Source organism: Pseudochaenichthys georgianus, chromosome 17 (genome assembly GCF_902827115.2).
Source record: "Pseudochaenichthys georgianus chromosome 17, fPseGeo1.2, whole genome shotgun sequence".
Classification (NCBI taxonomy): domain Eukaryota; kingdom Metazoa; phylum Chordata; class Actinopteri; order Perciformes; family Channichthyidae; genus Pseudochaenichthys; species Pseudochaenichthys georgianus.
The window spans coordinates 41,241,301-41,247,306 of NC_047519.1; positions in this window are offsets into that span (position 1 = coordinate 41,241,301).

Consider the following 6,006-nt stretch of genomic DNA (forward strand, 5'->3'; position numbering starts at 1 on the left):
TCCTAAACGGCTTGTTGGAGCCCACTGTGCTCTGATGAGTCCACTGTTACAGCGGAACATCAGTGATTATGTGTTACCATAGCGTTAGCAACCAGAAAATGACATCAGCAATGATTGGCGGGACGTTGCAAGTGAGGGACGCTGTGGATGAAGTAAAATCAAGCTGCCCGCAGAATTGTGTTTACGCTGCAAACTACAAATCAAATGTCCGATTATTTCAAAACAACAAATGAAATGAATGAGCCTTATTGTTTTGCAAAGCTATCCTTGGGCCTCTGCGCTGAGTAGCTAGTGAACTGATCTTGTTTTGACAATGTGACGTCATTGTGTGTGTTATGGCCACAGAGAAATGGACGTGTGTTGCAAGAATTGGACAGAATGATCGGCTGTAGTTCGCCACCTGTTGCAGTTGCTAAACACCATTAGATCCTTTAAAGATTTCTCCTCTGTTAGTCGACAGGAAAAACACAGACAGAGATGCCTTTACACACCAGACACTCGTCATAAAGAAAGGAGGAGAAACGAGTCAGAGACTGAAGGAGATGTTCTTCCAGCTCTCGTACAAAGATGAACTTTGAATTGATTTTATATCTTGGATGTTTACAGATGTACAATTAATGGCTGTCTTTATATTTCCAATGACAGACATGTGTTGAATAGTGGTGAGTAATATATTTTTGCCGGATCAGATTACACTTTCGCACTAAACAAAAGTAATGAATTAATATGTTCAGATTATAAAGTATTGAATAATATATTTCTACTATTATCACAGATAATGTTAATATCCTTAATCATCCAGCAATGAGGTGTAACAACACTACTCTTAATGTATTATCCATGCACAGAAAGATCTACAATGATGTTTCAAGTACTGGATTAATTTCAGTTTTTGCCCAAACAAATATTTATAATATTTCATATAACATTATGTAGCATATTTGATCCTCAAATTTAGAGAAGTATAATTTAAAGACATTGATATTATACATTCAACATTAGATAAACACAGAAGAATCCTTTCCAAGTACCATAAGTAGATGCTCAGGTAGTATGGCTAATAGAAATAATTGATCGACTTAATTTGGTACAGATCAGTGGTAGCATTCACAAATGTAATAATTCAAGTTTTAAGAACGTTTAATCCTTCCTTACCAGGTTTTTACAAAAGTCTTTGAATATTTGCCTAACTTTTCCTTTTCAGATTTTGAACAATGTACTTAACTGAAATGAATGTTTTGATTTGACTAGTGCCTTACTCGTGACTAAAGCATATTTAAGTAAACGTAAAAGTAATCCTAAAATTGAGGACAACTGCACTTTTGCAGATTACAGATTGATCAAATCACCATTGTGAATTGTATACCCTAACTGTACATTTCTAGCTGGATCTCTTACGATCCTAAGTTTTAAAATGCTTTTGACTATTGATTGCCTTGGAGTAAATCTTTAAAGCGGCAAGCTGGTTTTGATTTTATAGTTTGATGAATGAAATTAACTAATGGTAAATGATAAAATATATTAGTTTAAAAACATATATTTAGCTATTGTGCACCTGTGTTTTATGTGTGTTCATTATTATGCTTTTGACAAAAGATGATCAAACACTGATGATTGATTTTTCCTATTATGATTGGCTGTATCAATCATTGTGATTAAATGTTTCAATCTTATTCTACTTTGTGATGTAATTAATGTAAGGTGAGACCACACTCAAATCTGGAGACGCCTATTGATTTAAGTATTGACCAAATTATTATTAGACTAATGTTTTAGGTTATCATAAATGATAAAAAGAGAGGACTGTTAGGGAAATAATTGTCCTAGATATTACATACATGACCAACCCGACGTCTGTTTATCTCCTTTAAGGACATAGGCTGCTTCAGCCATAATGTTATTGTTCCCATTCTGTGACCGGTCAACACTAGGTCACAGATGGTCTGTTGTTGTGGGTGCACTGGGACACTTCCTTCTTTGTTGTTTGTGGACTCCAAGGTATGACATCTTCGAGGCCATAGGTGACGGACGCAAGTGACTCAGTGTGCCCAACTGGTTAAACTATCTTATCTAAATATGTTGATTACTCTCTTTTGAAACCAGTTAAATGGGCTAACGAGAGAGAGGCGCTCCAGAATTGACGTGGCAACCCACCCGTGCAGTCAGACCGTGACTGCTGTGACTTGTGATGTGAATTCTCCGGCCGTAACTCCAAATAAACCTCCAGTGTTTGACATCGAAGCTCCTGCTCTACCGTGTCTCCTTCCTGAGTCGGTGACTCCCACTGCATTGCTACACAGAAGTTTCCCTTACAAACACTATTCAGAGTATTTATTAACTCTATTTGGAGTTAAAATGTAACTCTTCGTAACACTAACCAGTGTTAGTTATTCTCAACACTTGCATGGTGTTAAATATTAACTCTATCACAGAATAGTTTATTAACTATGAAAGTGTTACTCATATATTAACACTATAAGGTGTAAATAAAGCTCTAATAAAGTATAAAAACTACAAAATTAAGTAGGCTAAAGTTGTTTTGAAACAAGATTTATTTTCAAACATTCACACCACAAAAGCATTTTAAAATACACGGCAATATGGAACAATGTATGCTCTCTCATTTTCATTACAGTATTGCCCATCAAAGGGTCTAACATAGGTGAGATGGTCAATACAAATAACAGCATGTTCATTACTTTGGTCCTCTATACAGTAGGCATGAAAGTGATCATCATAGTACAGCGTGTCAACAGTGCAACCAATTATGAAAGCACGCTGCTCATGAATGATGATGTTGCATATTTTCATGAACACAGGTAGGTAATGGAATGTTCCAGTGTATACAGTGGGGCAACAAATTGTGCAAGTTCTCCCACTTAAAAGAGGCCTGTAACTTTCATCCTAGGTACACTTCAACTATGAGAGACAGAATGGGGGAAAGAATCCAGGAAATCACATTGTAGGATTTGTAATGAATTAGTTGGTAAATTCCTCGGTAAAATAAGTATTTGGTCACCTACAAACTCCATAATGGCCATGACCAAAGAGCTGTCAAAGAACACCAGAAACAAAATGGTAGACCTGCACCAGGCTGGGAAGACTGAATCTGCAATAGGTAAGCAGCTTGGTGTGAAGAAATCAACTGTGGGAGCAATTATTAGAAAATGGAAGACATACCAGATCACTGATAATCTCCCTCGATCTGGGGCTCCACGCAAGATCTCACCCCGTGGGGTCAAAATGATCACAAGAACGGTGAGCAAAAATCCCAGAACCACACGGGGGGACCTAGTCAATGACCTGCAGAGAGCTGGGACCAAAGTAACAAAGGCTACCATCAGTAACACACTACGCCGCCAGGGACTCAAATCTTGCAGTGCCAGACGTGTCCCCCTGCTTAAGCCAGTACATGTCCAGGCCCGTCTGAAGTTTGCTAGAGAGCATTTAGATGATCCGGAAGAGGATTGGGAGAATGTCATATGGTCAGATGAAACCAAAATAGAACTTTTTGGTAAAAACTCAACTAGACGTGTTGGAGGAGAAAGAATGCTGAGTTGCATCCAAAGAACACCTACTGTGAAACATGGGGGTGGAAACATCATGCTTTGGGGCTGTTTTTCTGCAAAGGGACCAGGACGACTGATCCGTGTAAAGGAAAGAATGAATGGGGCCATGTATCGTGAGATTTTGAGAGACAACCTCCTTCCATCAGCAAGGGCATTGAAGATGAAACGTGGCTGGGTCTTTCAGCATGACAATGATCCCAAACAACACCGCCCGGGCAATGAAGGAGTGGCTTCGTAAGAAGCATTTTAAGGTCCTGGAGTGGGCCTAGCCAGTCTCCAGATCTCAACCCCATAGAAAATCTTTGGAAGGAGTTGAAAGTCCGTGTTGCCCAGCAACAGCCCCAAGCATCACTGCTCTAGAGGAGATCTGCATGGAGGAATGGGCCAACATACCAGCAACAGTGTGTGAAAACCTTGTGAAGACTTACAGAAAACGTTTGACCTCTGTCATTGCCAACAAAGGGTATATAACAAAGTATTGAGATGAACTTTTGTTATTGACCAAATACTTATTTTCCACCATAATTTGCAAATAAATTCTTTAAAAATCAGACAATGTGATTTTCTGGATTTTTTTTGTCTCATTTTGTCTCTCATCGTTGAGGTATACCTAGGATGACAATTACAGGCCTCTCATCTTTTTAAGTGGGAGAACTTGCACAATTGGTGGCTGACTAAATACTTGTTTGCCCCACTGTATGCATAGATCAATTTGGTATTCAGTGCCATAATTGTTGACCCATCTTGTCGTTGAAATCTCTGAAAATGCATCTAAATGCACATCTGACACTGATTCTGCTGCACCTTCCAAGTGATTACATGTGTTACATATTGTATTGGTGCAGGTGCGTTAAAGACCCACGGACGTGCACAGACATTTGGAGGGGCTATATTATTATCAGTATGTCTGCACAGCAGTTACAATGGTCAAACTACATTGAAACAGCATTGTCCCCATATTTTCTTTAATAGTTATAACATTACATATCTTAATGATAAAAACTAAAAATATTCCTTATTTTCATTTTAAAAATCAAGTCACTGAATGCAAGTAGTCGCCTTAGCTTATTTTGTATGAGACGATGATGTGAATTACTGTTCAAATTAGTTAATGTAATAATCGTTTGGTTATTTTATGCATAGCCTAATGTTACATTTCTGTGCTTAAGAATGCCTTCAAGACAGAGAGAGGAGACTGCAGCAGAGAGAGAGAGATCTGAAGGAGGCATCAAAAAGGACTGCAACTTTGCAGAGCTGGATAAAGGTGCCAGCAGGGCAGCTGCAGGTGAAGCACTGTGATAATGTCAAGCCACTACATAAGTTGGAATACACTAATAACTCATTCAAACAAATATTTAAATCAGTGATAAATGCAAAGCCTCTATTTGTGCTGAGTGAAGTTAATATTTCTCTGCTGGGGGCTAACCCGAAGCCTCCAGTTCAGAGCGCATTGGAGAGCTTGGTGATCTAGTGAAATACTACTACGAGCTGTAGTGTAAAGATGGCCAGATAACTGGTTCACAAAGGCTTTATAACAGGTTGTAAATATTCTATACAAGTAGGCAACATATTTATTTTCACATGGATGACTATATAACCTTCTCCAATCTAAAATGTAACTGACTGCACTAGTTATTCAGTTGTCTTTGTATGTTTTTATAGCAGTAAAGAATTAAGTGTATATGTTACTTAATTCTGATACTAATAATTCTGTTAAGAATACGAATATATGTAAAATGTTTCTTTTGGACACAGCTCCATCTTTGAACTCCTTTATAGTGTGAAAAGGAGAACACAACAGTAATAATGCGTTCATTATTTGAACACTTAGCAACAATGCCTTCTAAAGAGCTCTAAACCATTCTCTTAATTGTATTTGATAGATGGTGAGCTGAGACTAAACACAATGATGCCAGAGCAGTTCAGACTCAGAGAATGAAGAAAGGAAAGAGGACAGAATCTGAAAATGAGGAGAAAGAGACGGGAACTGAGGACAAAGAGATGGAAGGGGAGGATATGGAGATTGAGAGGGAAGAGATGGAGAATAAGGCAGTACCATCAGAGTCCACAAGAGGGAAAGCTCCTTCAGAATTAGTTTTTTGCTACAGCTCCCAAACTCCACCGATCCAGCCCGTGTTCAGAAGAACAATATCAAGTACAATGAGGCCTTCGTCAAATGTTCAAACTCAATTGGACCCTGTCGTCCTCTGGTCCAGTTCCCAACAAATCAAGATGGGCGGTCTTTTCAGGGCCACTGGTTTGATGAAAACCCCTGGTTGGAGTATTCTCCCCAAAATGATTGCTATGTACTGCTTCAGCTGTCGCATTTTAATGAATGACGATAAGTACAAGAGTAGGTCTACATGGAAGTCTGGAGGCAGGTGGAAGTAAGAATGAATGACATGGCTTTTGCAGAAGCAGATTTGCGGATGCAAGC